The sequence below is a fragment of the Chroicocephalus ridibundus genome, chromosome 18, assembly GCF_963924245.1.
Source record: "Chroicocephalus ridibundus chromosome 18, bChrRid1.1, whole genome shotgun sequence".
NCBI classification, from domain to species: Eukaryota; Metazoa; Chordata; class Aves; order Charadriiformes; family Laridae; genus Chroicocephalus; species Chroicocephalus ridibundus.
This window is the reverse complement of record NC_086301.1, coordinates 4,366,723-4,386,791: the sequence shown is the minus strand read 5'-3', so window position 1 is coordinate 4,386,791 and position 20,069 is coordinate 4,366,723. Positions and strand designations below refer to the sequence as shown.

The 20,069-nt window shown below is 41.5% G+C and overlaps 1 protein-coding gene across 1 annotated transcript in view; it reads left to right on the top strand.

Annotated features, from left to right (window-relative positions):
* The window catches only part of CLMP (CXADR like membrane protein), a 44,553-nt gene that overhangs the window by 14,852 nt on the left and 9,632 nt on the right, over nt 1–20,069 (top strand). The window lies entirely within an intron of this gene.

Genomic DNA, 20,069 nt, shown 5'->3' with positions numbered 1-20,069 from the left:
TACAAAACTTGGTAGTATCTTTATAGCAAGAGAGTCAGATTTGTAAGGAGAAGAGATGGGAAGGCAGGAATCTGTGGTTTTGCTTCCAGTTCCAGTGGTGACTCTGTCTTATTAGAATGAAAACTTTTCACTGGTGAGGTTTGTATCTGCTGTTCATTACCTTGTCTCATCTCAACTGTAATCCCAGTATGTGGTTCTAGAAGTCCTTTAGGAGCCTTGGTTTTCCCCATCTGTAAAAGGGAAATGTCTCATTATATAATGTGGTTTATGGTCTTTAGACAAAACAATGCACAGTATTGGTAAATAGTTTGATTATGGCTTTTATCAGCTTTCCCTTTCCAAAGAGGTTATAGCTGTTGTCTTTTGGCATTTGTGTTTCAGGCCACCAGGATGTAACTGTGCTCTGACACTGCCAGTTCTTTCAGCATGGGAAGGAGAGTTTGAAGTGTTCAGGAGCCATACAAGTCCTTACTTCAATTCTTTATAAATTTTGTAGGAAATACTCTCAGCCATACTTCCTAAAAGAGGAAATGCTTGAGCCCTGTCTCCTGTGTTTAGAATAAACAGAATCCAGATAATTTAATCTAAAAGGAAGATGTTCTTTTGAGGATAAACAGCCTGAATAAAACATTTCTGAGCAAACCCATGACAATGTCCCTCCCGTTGCACAATCCCCCCTGCCCCCACCCCCAGCAGTTTCTATCCTGAAGGATGCCAGAAGCAGCTGCCTGATCAAGAGAATTGGCTTCACCACAAACCAGACTGTAAATCTTGCTCACTGTACCCTGTTACGCTTGCTGCAGTCATGCTGGTACCTATAATCATCCCAAAAGATCCTTGAGGATCGATCGGAACCCTGCGAGTGGGCATATCTTATTTGGTTTATTCTGCATAATATCAAGAAAGACACACTGCCTGGCAAATAGATACTTCGGTTTTGTTTCTAGATGTTAATGAGGGCCAGATGTGGAGACTTGTGTGGTCTGGGGACGATGAACTGCTGTTATCTACGGTATGGAGCCATTTGATTTTTTTTTTCCTTCTCCACTAGGCAAACATAATAAACTATTTTCAGTGTTACGGAACTGTTGCAGCTTTTCCATTTAAGCTTGCTGGGCTGAAGAAACACAGGAGGCAGAGGCTGAGAGGGTAAAGTCAGGCTTGTAACAGGGAAATGAGGGGTTTATATCTCCTGTCACTCCAGATATGGCAACCAAAGAGCAAATAGGCATGTTAATTGTCAGTGCAAGATTCGTGCATTGAAATTGTGTCCTGGACAGAACGCCAGCATCTAGTAACCATGTGTTACAGAATAAGAGGTATAATAAGGGTTAGAATACCTACTTAACCTGTTATCTTGTTTCCAGTTATTAGGAAAATGGTCTGAGGGAAAGCATACAGGAACAGGGTAAAAAAGAGACTGTTCCCTGGCCAGATTTTCCCCTATTTTCATAGTCAGCAGGTGGCTAATGTACTCATTTAGCCATATATCCTACTGTGGCCCATAGGTTCGTCACAGTTATTCATCCCCTTGACTCCATTCTGTGAGCTGTGACAGTTACATCAGACTGACAGATGCTTTGGAAACTCTACAGTAACCCTAATAAGTATTTCACTTCTCCATAGATTCAGCCAGTGAGTCAGACTCCTCCTGCCTGACAGCAAACATGGAAATAAGGAGCTAGGAATTACTGGACTGGATCAGACTGACAGTTTATCTAAATGATTGTTTCATTCCAAAATGGTCCAGTTCCTCCAGGTGGAAGAAAACCCATAACTGACAGTATATGGAATCACATGCTTATGTGGGAAACATATTGTTGAATATTAGGCAGTTAAGGGAAAATTATGTATTTATATACTTGAAGTAATAAATCTAATGTAACTTGTGGTTGAGTGTTTTAAATATCTAGTGTCTTCCTGAATAGAAGTTAAGCGCTTTGAGTCTATTTTCTAGTAGCTAGGTGCTCCATTTTTTGATGTGCATTCCTGAGCAAAGTGGGTCTTCTGCCTTTGCCAGTCTGTACTATCACAACAGTAGGTGCTTACCATCATATCTTCTCACCAAGGGTGAATAGCCAGTAATGATGCCAGTTTCAGAAACAGCCTAGAGAGTCTCTGCCCTGTGGGATGATATCTTTTCAGAAGGGAAAAGTGGAAGTCTTCAAAGGACTGCAAACTCAAATCTTGCTTTTGCTGTTCTCGGGTTGTGGGAAAGGACAATGTCAGGTTTTGCTAGTCCTACAGGTGTACTGTTACACTACAACCTGACTGTGACTGCAAGTCTGTCTTCTAATGGATTTTTAAGTGCATGGCAGAAGTAACGTGCACAGAGAAAAAACTGGGATGCTATTTAGCATATATACATCCTTGACCTGATATACCCAGCTTGCCATGGAAAATAGGGAACCAATCAATGGAGGAAACTTGTCTAAGCTGTGTTTTGGTGTGAGCTTACTGATGAGTTTGTATGGGAAAACGTTTCATGGCTGACATCAGAGTATAAATAAAAGGCATAGACACTGGCTGAGTATATAGGTCTGAACTGCTGAACTTCAGTGAGTCTGAGTTGGCTGTAACAGAGAAGACAGGCCAAATAATTTCTCAAATTGATAGAGGAGTTGGAACAAAAATAGGCTGGGGAACCTGTTGAGGAATTTGAGCTTTGGCTTTGTGGAGTTTCATGTGGCCTCAGGTGGTCTTGTGAAGAGCTGGCCTTCCAGATCTCCCTGCAGCCTTGCAGCCATCCTCTTTTCCTCTGGCTGGCTCGGGGTAGAGGAAATGTGTAAATAATTGGAACGCAGTGCTTTGTTTAGGAGCTTGTGCCTGGAGAGTCTTGCTTAGTGCGGGTCAGGGTAAAGGTCTCTGCAGTAAGCCCCTGGCACAAGGCTGCTTTTCAGCTTGTTGAAACAATGCATCCAAGCAGGGTTTAGCTCAAGGAAGGAATGTGAACTGTTTAAGACTGGGAGATGACTCTGAGCTGTGCTTGCTGTGAGGTATACACAAAGCTCTATCAGAATGTGCTGTCTGGTATCTCTTGGCACCTCTCATGTTTTACCTGATTACCTTTTATAGTAAATGTTTATTTGATGAGCACTGTGTCCAGGCAAACACAGAGACAAGGATGACATGATAGATACTTTGCCCAGATCAAGAGGCAGGGTACTGTGACTGATTGCCTGAAAAGAGGGAGAGAATTAAACTCATCAAGTTACGTAAATCCCACCCTCAGTGCTGAGTGAACCCTGGATCCTAACATCAGCTGACAGCTAGGGCTAGTTGGTGCTAAGCTTCTCCCTTCCCGGATGGAGCCCAAGATCAGGGCAGCCCCTGCTGACTTTTAGATAACTGTTCTCAGAGGGCTGTGTAATCTAGAATAGAAGGGCCTTTAAGAGCTGGTAGCTAGAAGTTGAGCCTTCACAAATGGAGGACAGAAGCTAAGATTTCAGGAGTTATCGGGGAGTTTAATGTGCCACTGAAGCAGTCTGTCAGAGGAGCAAGCAGGGGTATTTCTTGGAAAGAGACATTAATAGAACCGCAAGCTGTCAAACTGCAAATATCACATTGATGTTTTGTGGCTTCTGCTGTACTGAAAACTTGGATGATCAAAACTCATCTTTTCTGGCTTTGAAAATCAGTTGTTAAATACTGCATTTCATTCTTAAAATTGTATTATGGGTTGAGACTTAATTTGGTAATGTTGATGGAACTATGCACTTAAAATGTCCTGTTGAACTGTTGTGGGCTTAAAATATGCTTTCTGAAGTAAAACTGCAGTAGTTCTGCAGAGCTGCATAGTGTGTTACCATTAAGTGAGGTGTCAAGTGCAAATGTGGGTAGACAAGTGTATCTCATTGAGTGGACAAGTCGGTTTTTAGACTCTAAAACACCGTGTTGGTGCCTGACTTACTCTCCAGTTTCTTTGTTTTCTGTTGTTTGCCTAAACATCTTTTTTTCTTATCCATCTATGTTTCATATTAGAGGCCTGATGTATCCTCGGTCTTACAATTTATTCTAAAGATATGTACAAGGCTTCTTTTGTTTTGAGAAACGCCATGGGATTTGAGGCTTTGTCAACCTCTCCAGCTATTTAAAAAAATGCTTAACAAACAGAAGTTCACATACCAATTTTTCCTGTTGTTTGTACCCACAAGCTTTTTTTTCAGCCTGAATCAAGTCTTTAAAAACAATTGACTTTGGCTATACAGAAGCTATTTGAATGTTGCATCAAGAGGAGGATGCTTTAATTGCTTTCCAGAGTAGCATGCACCAAGCAAGTACTGTACACATATAGGTATAGAGTATGTTCTTTCCTTGTCCCTCTTCTTGTATATGTTCTGTGCTGTTTCTTTTCCCATCTGTCTGTTGCTTCTCAGTCTCTGCCAAAGAGCATAAAAACCAGAACAATTTGAATCAAAGTACAGGCTTTTAAATTTCCAGTGTTTGAATGGCTTTGAAGTGATGTGAGGAGTTAACATCCCTGTTGCTTTGCAAAAAATCTTCAGCTGCCCAGTTTTTCCCCAGCCACTTGATAACCTAAAGATTTTAAGTCCTCTTCTGTGAGTTTCCTCATCAGTCTCCACTTGCTTGTTGTCTATTCTTTTATACACACATTTTAAGATACCCGCAGTCATGACTTTGTTCTTCTCTATGCAGCATCTAAACAAAATATATCCTTGTCTGAGGGCTTAGCCTAATGTAAATATTATCCAGCCACATGTCTAACAGACATCTTGAATTAGCCAAATTATGCAGTCAGAAAAACAGGAGTAGAAGCAAATTTTTACTAAGTGGTAATTTGGCCCTAAACATGAAAGCCTCAATGCTCTATTTCTCAACTGCTTCAGCCTTTGAAGTAGTCAGATTCACCACATCAAGAGCCTTACAATATCAGGGAGGCACCAGGCTGCTGCTTGTGTTTGTTGCATTTATTTTTGATTGTTTATTTATTTGATCTTAAAAGTTCTTTGGGGGAATCTCTTATCAGCTCTAAAATGTGGTTGCACTAGTAAGGAAGAAGCAGTGACATTAAAAGTAATTGACATTAAAATGTTGTGACATTAAAATTAATCATGTTTGATGGATGTTAGAGGCTGAATCCACAAGGCTCCCGGGTTCATGTTTTAGCAAGTTTTGACATTCATTCTCCCCCTCAGTTCCTGCAGCAGTTGTGTAACTGCCTTCCCCACCCACTGGACCCAAACTCTTGCGCAGGGAGGGGATGCTGGTTTGGAAAGGAGAAGGGGTTTTCTTGGAATTCACTGCTTAATAGCTTGGGGTGAAGTGGCTCTTCTCTTCTCTGTCCAGTGAACTAGTGTCAGATTCTCATAACCAACACAGTATTGGTAACATTGGTTTCTTAATCAGCAACATAGAGTCAAAGATGAAAGGGACCATGGGGATGGTTGCAGCAGTGCTGAGGAGTTGTTCTGGAGTTTTTGTTCCCTGTGCTATGGCAGTTCCAGGCAGAAGAAGCCTTGGAGGAAAACCTGGCTCTTCTAGTGTGAATAGGAATATTTTTTTTGTTGGCATTTTTAGTAATAATGGCAAAATATTCAGGTTTTGTAACAATTGTACAGGGTTCAGAAGGAAACACTGTGGGTTGACAGTTCTGCTGGTGTGGCATCAGCACTAAGTGTAAAAGAAACTGAGTGTTTTCCTTCAGGATCTGCAGTTTCTCAAAGAGCTAGAGGGGGTGTGGTATAACCTGACACCTGTATTTTCCAGCCAAGTTCTTTAGCAGCAGTGAGGAATATGATGTTAAGAATGGCTGATCCCTATTCCCTTGCGAAGCAAAGAATCAGATGAAATTGTAGCAGTCTGCTCCTCTTCCTTTGGGTGGCTGGAGCTTACCTAGTATATGCTCCTTCCAGGCAGGGAGCGAGAGGGAGAGATGCAGCATTTCTTGTTTCTAGTATAACATTTTCCAACTTCCTTTTTTAGCAATGTGAAGCTCGAAGGGGCCTCAGAAAAATGAACCGATGTATTGGGCAAGAAGCCAGCTACCTCCTTGCAGCTTGAGCTCTGTGCTGGCTTCACTTTCTGTCCTATTTGGAAACTAGAAGTAATGAGCTGACATGAGCTGATTTTTTTTTTTTCTTTCCCATTGTGGTCTGTATAGGGTGCCATTCTTTGTGAAAGTCAGCACAGTGGGCATATAGCCTTTTTCCATAGGCTTTTGGCACTGAGTTGCATGAGACTCAATGTAACTTTAATTTTATAAGAAGCAAAAAGACTGTGCTCATTAGCTGGAGTTAAAGCTTGGCCTGGTGATTAGGGGCACTGAGAACTCCTGCCTTCTGCAAGCAGCCAGTCAAGAGGTCTTTCCAGTATGTAGTTTGATTTAGATGGACCTTGTGGATTGTAGGTCTTACTCCCAACTCTGCCACTGATTCCTTGTCACCTTGATCAGTCTTGTGTCCCTAGTTATCTGTGGACAAATTGAGCTTTTCATATCTGCTTTTTCCTTTGCAAACTGAAAACAATGATACTTAGGAGCTTCACTATAGGGCTGCAAAAAGAACACTAAAATCTTGGCATGGGAGGGTCAATGGGAGTCGTGATTTTGTCCTTTTAATTGTACAATGTGCACAAGTCACACGGTGGGGTACCAGTGGGGAAATGCAGTGTTAAGGATGTTTTTGCTTATGTATTACGAAACTAGTTAATTGACTACCATATGATGACTACCATACCAATTGACTACCATGATGAAGTCCATAAGGCTTAAAATAAATAAGTGATAGGCCTTATTAGATATACTGGTTTTCTTTGTGCTTTTCTATGCCTCTTTGGTGATATTCAAGTCCCTGAGGAGTAATAGATAGGCTTGAGTATCCACAATTTCTGGATGCGCAAGGTAAAGGACAAACAAGTTAGAGTTGAGATTTTTTTGATGTCTGGTTTGCAGAGGTGCTGAAGACCTGCAGCTGTATATGCCCTCAGTGAAGGGTATGAGGGTGAAAGCAGCTTGGAGAGGCAGAGAAAGACTAGAGTGCTCAGTTTAGACAGTGTTTTTGTCTAGTCTTCCTTCTGACTGAAAATGCCTTCTTAAAGCAGGGAGGGAGAAGCTGTGTCAGTTCCTATTAAAGAAAATAGATTTTTTTTCCTAGAGAAGCCAAACCAGCAAAAACCCATGAGTACCACAGACTAGCCAAATATTTGGCGGCTTTTTGTGGCAATTCTGGCTCATGAACATTGGGAATTTTTGAAGACAAAATTAACCCATTGGAACACTGAATGGCAATAATATAAAAACTCGATTTTTAACTTGCAGGAAAGCATATTTTTGCGGCTTTTGCAGAGAGAGTACCTCCCTGTGAGCCTGGGTTTAGGTACATTTCCAGGATCACCAATAGGGTATGGAAACAAACGAAGCAAACTGGAGTGTTGGAGCTCCCCAGTTCTTGCTTCAGTGCCCCAAATCAGAGCATTGCTGGATAATGTAAAGTACTGTGCAAATATTAATGTTTTACCTTAGCACATTTGCTTTGCCCCTTTTTATGCCACTTTCCATGATCAGTTAGTGATTTAATTATTTCCTTGGCACTTTGAAATAAATTCCATTGCCACCCAAGTAAATATTGGGAAAAACGCAATGTTAAATAGATATGCCTTACTTAAAACTTCAGTCAGTCGAGAAGCAATGTTAAGTGATGTATCTGATCAGTTAAAACAGCTTGGTTTTTCCATTATGTGGAGAGAAAAACTAAAAAAAAAAAAAGCTGGTACTGGAGTGAAACTGGAGACAGCTGTGACCTGCTCACAGATACTGTCAGCAGTAAAAAAAAAAGGTTGAATTCATCAAATAAACTACATGCTTAGTTATCCCCACAGACCACACATGCTAGGAAAAGTGGGGTTTACTGTAAATGTGGCTGACATATGGCTGCCAGACGTTACAATGGACTTAATCATTGAAGAGCCCACCACCCTGATCTAGCAGCTGTGTACACAGTTAGTGTGTCGTGGCTGCTGAAACCAAACTGTGGCACTTAAGAACTTCTCTGTAGTGAAGGCAGTGGGAGAAGAGCACTGTACTTTTTTTCTGGATAGTCTAGAATTTGCAGTGAAGCAGGAAGGCCTAAGGTTTAGGGAGTAGGACTTGAGTCTCTCCTTGACCTGCTGTAAGACCTAAAGCTTGTCACAGAAGAGTATAAATCATGAGGGATTTCTGGAGGTCTCTGGCTCAAAGGAGGGTCAGCTTACATTGGGGTGCTCAGGATTTCAGCCAGTCCAGTTTTGAATAGCTCCAAGAGTGTTGGTTCCGCAATCCGTGAGCCCCTGTTCCAGTGGCTGACTGTTCTCAAAGTGAAATTTTTTTCTAATATCTGACCAGAATTCCCCTTTTTAGAACTTGTCTATTGTCTCTCATCCACTCATTGTGCACCTCTGAGAAGCCTGGCTCTGATTTCTCTATAATTTTGTTCCCTCTGTAAGCTTTACATATGCATCCCTGAGGCATGCAGGTTTTCTTACATAAATTGAAAAGGACAGAAATGAGGCGCCAAGAAGCTGCAGCTTGTCCAGGAAACCTTACTTCCGCATCACGGCTTGAGGTCCTTTTCTAGCTTGAGCTTTCCTACCAGGAAGCTGTATTTGCCTATATTCCTGCAGTAGCTCTGGAGTCCTTGTATCCTGTAGCTTATATCCTTTCTGCTTTGCAGCTAAAATACCTGGGGTTCTGCGGGACAATGAGGTGAATGTAAACCAGCAATGTGCCCTTGTGGTGAGGGTGGCCAACAGCATCCTGGGCTGCGTTAGGAAGAGTGGAGGTAGCAGGTCAAGGGAGGTGATCCTTCATCTCTACTCAGCACTGGTGAGATCATATGTGAAGTACTGTGCCCTGTTTTGGGCTCCCTAATGAGAGACAAATATACTGGAATAAGTCTAGCTAAGGGCCCCAAAGATGATGATGATTAAGGGACTGGAGTCTCTGCTTGGAGACGGACATCGGACTAGATTATCTCTGGAGGTCCTGTCTGACCCCCGCTATTCTCTGGTTCTAAAGCAGTTTGGTAAAACTTGAGATATCAGGTGTTTATGGTAGGTGCTACAGATGTCATTTGTTGTCCTCAACAGCAGTTCTAAAAGTGGCTCTGAAAGATGATGCATGTGCATCTTGATCAAAACAAAATAAAAAAAATACAGTTGCTCACAAGATGATAATAAGGTAGTATAGTCTATTTTTTGTTCTTAAGTCAGGGCTGCTGATAGAAACACTTCTTGTTGGGGGGAAAAAGTTGTTGTAGGGATCTCAGTCTGAATAAGAACACAGGAAAAGTTCAGTGATGGTGTTAAGTTGGTCAGACCTCTTAGATAAACTGGAAAAGAGGATGGAAATTCAGAGTCCTCGTGGTGGAACTGGTCATGTGTTGCTATCCTTTCTTCCTAGGCTTACTTCTGTATACTTCACCTGACCTTTACAGTATGTTTCTTGATAAGATGCCTGACCTTTTCACATCCAATTAGCAAATTTGTTCAACTGTTGCGTGAATCTCATTTTTACCCTCTGCCCCCCTCCAGACACTCTTCCTGTTCAGCATCTCGGAAACATTGTGCTTGCTCACCAGAGCTCGATGACGTGCTGTAGCTTTCAGACAGGGCCTTTTTGCTCTCAGAAGGCTGATACCCAGTGCCTTTTTTTTTTTTTTTTTTTTAAAAAGGGCTCTGCCTCTCCAGTCTTACTTGGGGCACCCCTCACTTTAGGAAAGGGACATGTGCCAGAGGAGAACTAGATTGCTCTTTTGAGCAAAGGTCACAGGAATATTTGGCAGGCATGATGCTTGCATGTTTTCATTCAGGTTTCCCCTAGCAATGGCCCTAGGCTTTTGCAGATTTTGTTGCTTTGCAGAGCCCTTGGTATTTGCAAACATGCAAAAGATGTAACACACACTTCAGCTGCTGGCATTGGAGCCCTGCAGTGAGCAGAGAAGAAAAATCTGCTTCCCTATAGAAATGAGAGAGTTCAGTGTGGTTCAGCTCTGATTAGATTCTGAGCTATTTAATTCTGGAACGGTATCCCTCCCCAGTTGTCCCCAAAACAGTTTGCAGGTTATATTTAGCTCCAGTAATACTGAAGCTTTGTTTTAGTCTTTCCACCTGCATGTTTGAAACCCAGTTTAAAATTGGATTTAAAAAGTCAGTACTTTAAGTGTGGTTCTATTCCTGAGGGAAGTAAAATGGATCTGCTTTCTGTTTTAGTCCTTATGCATTTTCCAAGCATCTTACATGGTAACTTAATTCATGCTTTGAACTTCTAAAATAAGACTAGGTATTGATAAATCTGCACTAAGACTAAAAAAGAAACAGCACAGGTTTATAAGTAAACAAGCAGACAGTTGAAAACCAATAAGCAATATGTTTTTCCATGTGTTTTTAAATGTTCCAAAACTTCCATAGAAGCAAAAATAGTAATTCTTCACTTTCTTACCTTGTTTCTTAGGTTGCAGCCTTGTTGCTGCACTTAACCAACTCGATTAATGTAACTTTATTGTTAGTTGTGTCCTTTTTAGGATTGTAAGCTGTTGTCAAGTGGAATGGATCCAGAAGTTGGAATTTGGCCTTCAGCTCATACACTGCAATCCTGTGGGTAGTGGAATCACCTTCCTCAGACTTCACTGTCTCTGGCTATTGTCAGTGTACCAGAATGCCTTAGGTTCAGTGGTGCTCCTGACAGTCACTGGGGGAGGTGGGGGGAGGAAATATACATGCAGGAATCTATTGTACTTTGGTGTTAAATAACGCTTCCTTATTTCCTGTGTCTGACTTTACAGTCCTTTCCTTAACTCCAGAATCACTTTCAGCAGCTGTGCGGTGTTGCTGTCAGTTAAAATAGCAATTGTGCTCCACTTTGGAAAGCTGTCCCTCTGAAGGAAGAATGCCTTCCAAATTATGCTCTTCTTTTAAAGTCAATGCATGTTCTCACGAGTATAGTATTCAGTTTAATCTTTGGTTTGTAAATGTTACTGAGAAGAACCTCGGGATCGTTTTGAGCTCAGGGCCTCACCAAATGCAATATCAGACTTCCTTCAGTACCATGTGAACTAATAGTCTGTAGAGGTTTAGTGAACTGTCTGTGTGATGCCAGCTTCCTAAAATGCAGTTGGTGGGTGTCTCTTCCAGCATTTACAGTTTGGTTTGCATTCCTCGGTAATCCCCACTTGCTTGATTTGTAGCTCTGATTCAGAAAGTGGGTTTTACAGAGCTCTGCCTCTGCTCATCTGAGACTTCAGTGTACGTGTCCAGATGCCATAACTCCTGGTAACAGTGGAAAAAAAATGAGGAAAAAAAGATGTATCTGTTCTCAGAGTCTGCTTGCAGCTGGTATGCTGTTGTGCCAAGCTCTAGGAAAGATGTAGGGAGGGAGTTGAATCATAGTGATAAGATAATTAAGAACCTCATTCTCCATTTTTCTTCCTTCTAGTTCATGCCAAAGCCAGTGCTGCAAGGATGAGGATTAAGAGAATGAGGCTTCTTTAATTTCCTAACCTCTGATGGGTTCAGTAAATACAAAGTAATTGATACTAACTACTATAGCATTGGTGAGAAGTAGTGGCTGCAGACAGCTGGGTAAACAGTATCTGTAACAACTCTTAAGCTCCTGTTGTTCCTGGTCCTGTGCTCAGACCAGAAGACTGCACCTTGTATTCATCCCAGAAGTGTTGCAGAGTTTAATGTATTTCTTTGACAAGACTTTGAGGGTGTTGGGGAGGAGCTACTGCTGCTGTTCATTTTCTGCCCTAGGGTAGGCTGTAGTTGAGGATTTGAGATTGAGTGAATATGAGAATATGAAAAGTGACAGAGTGCTAATACATTAGGCATTCATTTTGTATCATATTAGTAGTGCATGTAGTGGATAAGTGAGATGTCATACCATGTTATGTGCAATTATGAGTATGCAACTGAACATCTCATTGAGGTAACATGGATGTGCTGAACAGGGACTGAAGCTGGTGCCTTAAAACCACATCAAACTGTTGAAAAAAATCTCTGTGAGAGAAAGATGCAGAAAGGCATCAAGTTTACTTCTGATGAGTACCTTCTGAGTTTCTTGGTACCTTTTTTGGCAAGCTTAAAACATGTTGAGTTTCTATGACAAAAAGCAGAAAAGCACAATCAGTTCAGTGCTTTCCAGTTAACATCTTACAGTGATGCTAATGAAAATAAAAAGGAAAGGGAATCCTCAGTACACGAATGGTTTTATTGGGAATCTTTATCAACCTCTCAAGTCTCTTCCTCTCTCCCCGATTTTCAGAGTTACCTCAGCTGATGCAACCTACTCCTTGGATTTTGAAATCTGTGAAGAAAGATCTGATGGACAAATACTGTTTTGAAAACAGTTTTGTTGCTGTCTCTTCTGGTTTGTATACTGGATTCTGCTTGGTGTCTGCCTTGGGCAGATAACTTCATTTCTGTGTGCCTTCATTTTTATGTCTGTGACCTGACAGCAACAATAGGCTCACTGGAAGACTGAGGCCTGAGCATACTTCTCGGACAGAAGATACCCTAGAAATTATTATTGAAACCATCTTCTCACACTTTCAAGCCTCATATGAAAACAGGCAAAAGGAGTGAAATTTCTGGTGCTTAGGGGTGGAATGTTTTGTTCTCTTGCTTTCCTCAATACAAAGCTACGTAAGGTACACAAAGCAGCCCAGAGATGCTTTCAGAGAAAGGGAATATCAGCTAGGTGTAGGTGCTCCAGCCCCCAAGGAATCTGTGATATGTACTGACAAGCTCTCTGTACGGATCTAGTCCACACAGCTTGAAATCACCAGCTGCATTACTGAAAGTCTTAGCTGAGCTGTGTTACTGTAAACAGAAGACACCTGGACCATTTTACTGATAAAATTGCCTGGACTAAAGGCTAAGGAACTTCACACATTCCTTTGTATAAACACTCTGTGACCCATTAAATAGGAAGATGCAGTTCTGATGCCTTGTTTTCTGTTCTCTGGTCTCCAGGGGTGTAAACCCAGAATCTCCTACTTGCACTTCATTTTAAGATGCAATGAGAAAAAGGACAGCCACAGGACGTATATAGCTGCTGGCTGCCTCTGAAGATCCTCAGCTAAGGGAAAGCTTCAGTGTGCCTTTTCCAATATTCCAAATGCTGGAATCAAGCTTTGGATTCCGTTGTGTGTGGTGGTACTGAAGGCAAATGTCCTGTTGGCATTTTCAGGGATAGATTTTTACCTCTTGATTCTAGGAATGTATAGGTAAGATCCTTAGATTGCATGTGGCCACTGGGTACTGTAGGATCCTGTTTTAATCTACTAGAGAAACCCTGAGTTTTCCACAGGGAATACTGCATCTTTGCCATTTGTGAGACCTACACCTGTACTGGGTGAACCATCTCATTCGTGCCTCAGGGCAGTGTGAAGGCATAGTGCATTTAGACACGTGTCATGTCCACTGCCTCTGTACTGGTAACAGGTATCCCACAATCACTTCCCTGGCTCTTCCAAGACTGACCAGGGAAGGGTTGGTGGCCAGCTCCTGCCTGTGCTTCTGCAGCTGGTGGTATTTCTGTTGGTAGGAGCCTGTGTATCACCAGCCAGATTCTAGCCCCCTCCTGCACTCTTGCTTTAGTAGTTGCAAACCTCTAAAAATCAGAGGCTTCGCTCTGTGAAATGTTGCTTTTTCTGTTCTCTTTGGGCCTTCTTAGCTCTCTGGCAGTTTCAATTCCAAATGCTTCACGTCACCACTTGGAAACTCAGCAACATGTGGGACTCTTCCCCTTTGCTTTCTGTTTTAAGTCTCCTCAAACTTCAGCCCCAAGCACATGTGGTTCCAATTACAGAGAACCTCTGCAATGCTATGTGGATATGGATGGGGATAGGCTGACCTCTGTATTTTAACACAGCTAGCCTGTTCCTGGGGGAGCTGACTGTTAGCTCACATTTTTCTTATTTGAGATGCTTTTGCTTCACAACCAAATTCCTGAAATCAAAGGGAGGCGGAGGGGAGCAGGCTGCAGGCAGCATGCACTGGGGGCCAGGTCTTGGTCACTTGGACCACTCAAGCTCTCGGGAGAAGGCGACCTTTGGCTTTTATGTCTCTGCCAGCCAAGGAATACAGAAAGCAGATGTCCCAGAGCACAGCCTTGGCGGAGTTAATTATCCTTAGGAGACTTCGGCCGCCCCCAGTTTTTCCTCCCTTGTGCAAAGAATGCAAAATAGCAGACTGTAAGGAGACACCATTTTATATTTATTTTGGCCTAAAATGCTGTTAGGGTAACTAACTGTTAGGGCTAGTGTGGTCTGAGGGTGAGCAGGGGGTGTTGACCTTGTGGGTTCTCCTTACAGCTCTGGAATAAACCAATGTAGCTATCCACTGTCTTGGTTTATCCACAACAGAAACTGGGGAAAAGAGTCAAAGGGGAGATAAAAGCCTTTATGTGCATGTGCCTGTCATCGTTACTGAACAGTAATAGTGGGGGGAAATGTTTGGCTCATCAATAGAGAGCTTCATTTTAATACTTAATTGTAGAACTAGTGTCTGTAGTGTCTTTAGCACTTAGCTGATTTGAGCTTCCAAGTCACTCATGCATCTCTGAAAGTTTTAAGTCAATGTGTAAGTCTTTGGCCATAAAAGTAGTTGTCAGCCTCCTATTTAAGCAGGTAGAATTCTAAATTTACTTATTGCAAAATGCTCAGATTTTGGTCATTACCACTGTAATGACTGCAAGACAGAGCAGGGGGCAAGCTTTTGCTTTTTCTTAAAGAAGCTTAGTAAATAATTTCCTGCAAGACTGTAGCAAGATCAAACTCCTAACAGATGTGAAATGTCTTACATTCCTGGCATGAAGGAGTGGTTCAAAGTTGCCACATGGCAGGCTGTCTTGGGTTTTTTGTTTCTTAATTCTCAAACATATTATCCTTGTGTATATTTAATTTAGACAGATACTCTGTTTTCAAATACTTTCTTGAGTGGGATAAATGTTACTAGCACAAGAAGCAAGTCAAATGTGCATGATTATTCAGCTAGAGGAACACTACAAGCCTGAATAATTCTCTGGGTATTTATTCTTGTGGGTATTTATTCTCTTTGGACTAACTGAAACTGTTTAAGTAAAACATTTTTGCTATTTGGATGTTTTGACTAAAATGAAGTACTTAAACCTGCAGGCTGAACTGCTTGCATAGCTGAGATGAGCTATAGCGTGGGACTGTTGGATACACTGAGGTGTTTTTTTCTAACAGCCTACCTGGATTTTGAGAAGAATGTGTGCTACTCAGAGGACTACAGGACCAAAACTTCCTTCTCAGAAGGACCCTATTTTCAGCTAGTGGAATCACACAGAAGTGAAAATAATTCTTTTAAGAGTATCCCAAGAAGGACTCAAAATCAGACCACAAAGTTATTGGTTACACTTGAGAAAACTTGTCTGTAGGGGACTGTTCTTTCAGAAAGGATGTGATGAGCCTTGACAACAGAGGCCTTTCACTGTTCCTGTCACACTTTCATCTGGGAAACATTTTGATATTAATGAATGAAAGCAGACAGAGCACCTGTGACAGGTGAAATGGAAATCGTCCAGACAGTGTTATAAACTGTGTGTAGATACTACTGTAATTCCTTCTTTTGCTGTTGTATTGAAGAAAGTTTTCCTCAGCAGCAGATTTGAGTCACTTGCTTCCTGAGTCGCTTCACTCAAGTGATAGTACAGGATGTCTTGAGTTGCAGGAGAATTACAGGTTGCATTTCTGTTCCTCCATGGACATCAGCATCTTGGAATAGTCTGTTGCAAATGTCATCCTTGATAAAAAAAGCCAAAATAAATTATAGAAAGTGTAGCTGAAGAAACTTCATAGAAGTTCCTGGAGCAACTGAAATTTTTCCACATCCATTTTGGATATTCACATCTTAAATGAACTTGATTTGAGGCAAGTTTACAAAGCGTCATTATGGATTTCCTTTATCTTGATTCTCTGAGTCTTTTTCTAGGCTGTTCCTCCTAATTCTAGCAGTTAAGTGATATAGCACAACTTATTACTTTTTTAGAAGTATAATCTATATTTAGTGTTGCTCCCTAATTCAAGCCTTATTCTGAACCTAATGAAAGATTTAAATCTGGAAGCTCTTTAGCTTTTAGCACATGAATTTGCCTACAAATAAAAATGTCAGTGAAACATTCATTTTTGCCATGATTCTGCTTGTATATTTATGTGCTTTGCAGATGTGTGTTTGATTTTGTTGATATATGTGTTTGTGTATATACATATACTTGTTATTGGATGGGCTTGAAAATAAACTGAGCTTCATAATAGCATGTATACAAAAGCATGTGTGATCATGTTAAGGATGCAGACATGAAAACGCTAGTTTGGGTGGTCATAATCTGTGCTAAGGCCAAATACACAGTCCCAGTTTGCTCAGCAGTTGCTGCAATGCACAGGGGATGGTTCCATCCCTCTAAACATGGTTTGAAGTGCCGACTTTTCTGCAATTCAGACCATCTTATATGTGATACATTCAAAATCGGTAGTCCTTTAAGTATTGAAATGAGTTCTAGGAAATGCTTTAAGACTGACATCTCTGCATGTGAAATATGTAGGATACTGTCCATGTGGTTTTTTTTCTTTAAAATCTGCTATGCATGCAAGGCAGAATGGCTTGTTATTGACAGGGTTAAAAATCCCTTTGTGTGCCCTGGCCTACAGTCTGTGCCCTTTCTTTGGTAAATCTGTGCTTGTGCTGTTTGGGTACTGCCTCTTTAGGTGCGCCAGCTTTGCTATTGTTTAAAATATTTGTTGCTCTGTATTTCTTGAATACTTAAAACATCAGTGAGTGATGAAAGACAATCATATTTCTCCCTTGTCTGCCGGGTGTTGGGTGAGTTATTGTCTTCTGAACAATAGAGCAAAGATTTAAACATTACAATGGTCTCCTCCCCCTGAAATGCAGAACATTGCGTTGCCTGTGGTGTGTCAGCAAGCCTGGCGCTGCACCCAAGGCTTTTTTCAGGCCCAGGGCCAATGCTTTCAAAATGTTGCAGTCACAATAAACTTTAGGGTTGATGCTCCACAGGAAAAACAAACCAACCTCCCTCTGAAAGTCATGGGACATGGGCTGAGTAAGGCCTGAGTAAAGCTGGAAGAAGCAATTCCCGAATTGCCCTTTGCAGCATAAAGGGCTGCAGGCAGGATGTGGAAAGGGAAGAGGTTTTTTGGGCAAGAACTGTGGAGCCTGCATATATGTGGTGTTACAAGACTTTTGGATCCGACTTCTGGGAAAATCATCTATTGTCTGCTGGAGCCAGCCCTTAAGGTGTCACTCTGGGTAGACTGCCCTCCTGTGGCTGCGGAGCTCTTCCAGGGGGAAAGGTATGGAGCCAGCTGGGAACCAGCAGAACAAAAATGCTTGCTGGGAGCTTTTGTAAACTGACCAGTGTATGGAGGAGTTTGCTGCTGTAAGGGTTGTCCATAAGCAGGCACTCTCTTTTAGTACTCATTTGAATTAAACTTCAACTGAGCAGAGGGGAAAAAATAAATGCTAAAAGCACCATCATCGCAATCTCATTTCTTTGACCTGCTCTTGGTAGGTCTCATCTACATGAATACAAGAGAACTTCAGAGGGCGTTTATTCTTTGTTGAGTAGTAAAGCACTTAAAGTAACCTACAGGTGGCTTGGATATGTTCTCTAGTTCCTTTTTCTTTCTAAGACATATATTGTAAATTCTAGCACACATCTGAAGGTAAACTTCGCTTTCGTCACTGCTTGCGTACACTGAGACCCCACCAAACTACTGAAAGGCATGAGGTTTGTTCACATTAAGCTCTCTTTGGATTTTGTATGGGTAATTTCCATAACTGGCACCCTCTGTTGGGTACTTCTGTGAAGCTGTGTTTTGAGCTTCCTTCTGAGTTTGTACAGGTGACTGGAAAGAAAATAAAGTGAGAATTTCATCTAGAACACCTGCAAAATTTAGACATCCTTGTGGGTTTGTGGGCATTATTAAAGAACTAACGGACTAAAGGGTCAAATTATTTTGGGTTTGGTTTTTTTTAAATAAGACAGACATCTTATGGAAAAATATGTGGTGACAGCCTGGTTATCGGTTCAACAGTGAATCAGCTCCAGATTATCTCTTGATTGTGTGTACCTTTGAAAAAACAAAAGGTGCTTTAGGAATTTGCAGTTGATGTCTCCCTGATCTTACTCCCATTTAGAAAATCAGCTTGTAGGCACTGGGCCCTTACTCAAATCCAGAACATGTTTGTTGGGGGCAACAAGAGCAAACCAAAACATGACCTCTCTTAAAAACAGTCTGTCTGAGACAGAGGGGAAGGAAAAAGATGCTTGTTATACTCCCTCAAAAGGTGATTTATAATTCTGATCAAACTTCTAATGTAAAACTGCTTTTTAAAATGTACAATACCCTGTGAGGTGTGCGCAAAACCTGTGTTCCGCTGGCACAGGACTTCGAAAATGTTGCAAATGTTATGTGAATGCTCACTACTGTAGTGCTTAAATTAAACTTATTGATCAGTTATCTAGCGAGTGTCAGCGTGTTAATGAAGGCAGCCCGCAGCAATGTGGGCTGCAGGAGAAAGCAGGCGTTCATCTTAGGCAGAATGAATAATTGTATTTGGCAGATGGAGCTTTGAGACTAGTGAATCCAGTGATAAACTGGATTAATTTTCCCTTTAAAGAAAGCAGCTAATGTGCCTGAAAAGGAGCTTTCTCTCTCACTGATTCCTGCAGAGATCCTTTGCAAGACTCCACTGGTCTTAAAACACACGTCACAGATGATACCTTTTATAGAAGTGGTTGGCAATTGTTGATTGAATATCAGAAGCTCAGGAGCTGAGGGATGGTAATGTTAAAAACTCAGAGGCCGATCTCAGAATGGGAGCAGGAACATAATGAATTTTCTAAAACTGGGGTTGGTCCTGAAGATACAGAACGAGCTGAGGAATGTGTCATGCTGGACATAATTTTTCCTGGCTTTTTTTTGTTTTCACTTAAAGGAAAAGTTAAAGTTCCACTGTTTAAATACAAGTAGAGGACCAAATTTAGCCTATGTAACTAAAGCTTCTTAGGCTTTTGCCAGTAATCTTGCTGTGTGATCACAGGATCGTGTGTTCCATCACAGATGTGACTTCGTAGTCCTGCCAGCTCTCACAGTTTTCATCAGTTTCACGATAATTGGTCTAAGAAGCAAGATATGTCATCTCACTTCATTTCACAGGGAAAAAAAATGCTTTTAGGCTTTCTTCTTGCACAGCAAAAACTTACGAACAACCCAACTGCTATCTGAAGATTCATACACAAAAAGCAGATGGTATTTGTGTCCCAGAAATCCCCATGGAAACTTGGACGGAAATTTTTTTATTTGGTGTCACGGCAGACATAGGCAGGGGTCCCTGACCTAAATGCTTATAATATTCTGTACCTCTGATCTTTTGGGTCAGTTTTAATTGAATTTGAACTTAGCATGGTGAGTCCCTGTGTTATCAAAAGTTGGAGATGGGCAAAACCAAGAATCGACCCCGATTTTGTTCAGTTTTAGCAGGGATGCAAAGGATAGAAGGAAACTCGGAAAGAAAGTGCGAGTTTCACGGTGACTAACGCAGTGCTGGTTGAACATCATGTTTTTCTGCGGTGCACCGTCTTCTAGTCCAGGTTTTAGGGAGTTAACGTGCGTGTTTTGAGTTTTACTGGCTAAGTTTTAAAAGGCTCTGCTTCCCTCTAGTGGTTCAGCTTGGCAATTTCTTATTTTTTTAAATGATTTTTTAAATCCTTTTAAATTTTTTTTTTTTACAATGCTATTCAAAGACACTTCGCTAGCCTACTTGTACCGTGCCTTTTTTTAGGGTTAACCCTCTTGTTCCCAGGCTGGTCTCTTATTTCCAGTGCTGAAATGCACGCAACAAACATTATCCAGTGTTAAGGAAGAGACTCTAAGCCTTGTTAGACTGACATAGGAATAAAGCGATAGGCTCTGAAGGTCTTCTGGGTGGAAATACTACTTATGAATTAAGGTCATAAAAGGCGAAGGCAAAACCCAGGAGGTTATCTGAAATTTTGAGCGCATTGAGGATGTGGGCGCAACTTTAGT